Below are 935 nucleotides of genomic sequence, written 5' to 3' on the forward strand. Positions count from 1 at the left end.
CCCAGTGACCCAAAACATTGAGTAATAGTCCATGAAACGGGCCAAAATCGGCCAAAACTGTGAGTGTTGATGACCGACACGTAAACTCACCACGAGGTTCCTTTTTAGTGGAAATCACTCCGAGACCCCAAAACAGTGAGCAATAGTCCACGAAACGGACTAGAATCGGCTAAAATGGTGAGTGTTGGTGACCGACACGTAAACGCACCTCGGGGTTCGTTAATCTTGGAAGTCACTCCAGGACCCCAAAACAGCGAGTAATAGTCCACGAAACGGGCCAGAATCGGCCAAAACTGTGAGTGTTTATGACCGACACGTAAGCGCGCCTTGGGGTTCAACAACTCTGGAAATCGGTTCGGGGCCCCAAAACGGTGAGTAATAGTCCACAAAACGGGTCTGAATTTGTCAAAACTGTGAGTGTTGACGACGGACGCGTAAACGCACCCCGGCGATCGCCAATCATGGAAATCACGCTGGTACTCCAAAACGGTGAGTAATAGTGCACGAAACGGACCAGAATCAGCCAAAATTGTGAGTGTCTATGACCGGCACATAAATGCACCCCGGTGTTCGTCAATCGTGGAAATCACTCCGGGACCCCAAAACTGAGTAATGGTCCAAGAAACGGGCCAGAATCGGCCAAAACTACAATTGTTGATGAGCGACATGTCAGCGCACCATGGGGTTCAACAACCATGGAAATCGCTTTGGGACCCAAAACGGTGAGTATTACTCCATGAAATGGGTCAAAATCGACAAAAACCGTGAGTGTTGATGACCGACACGTAAATGCACCCCGGGGTCCGTTATTCGTGGAAATCACTATGGGACCCCAAAACAGTGAGTAATTGTCCACGAAACGGCCAGAATCGTCCAAAACTGTGAGTGTTGATGACCGACACGTAAACGCACCCCGTGGTTCATTAATCATGGAA

This window comes from Triticum dicoccoides, chromosome 3B (assembly GCF_002162155.2).
Source record: "Triticum dicoccoides isolate Atlit2015 ecotype Zavitan chromosome 3B, WEW_v2.0, whole genome shotgun sequence".
NCBI classification, from domain to species: domain Eukaryota; kingdom Viridiplantae; phylum Streptophyta; class Magnoliopsida; order Poales; family Poaceae; genus Triticum; species Triticum dicoccoides.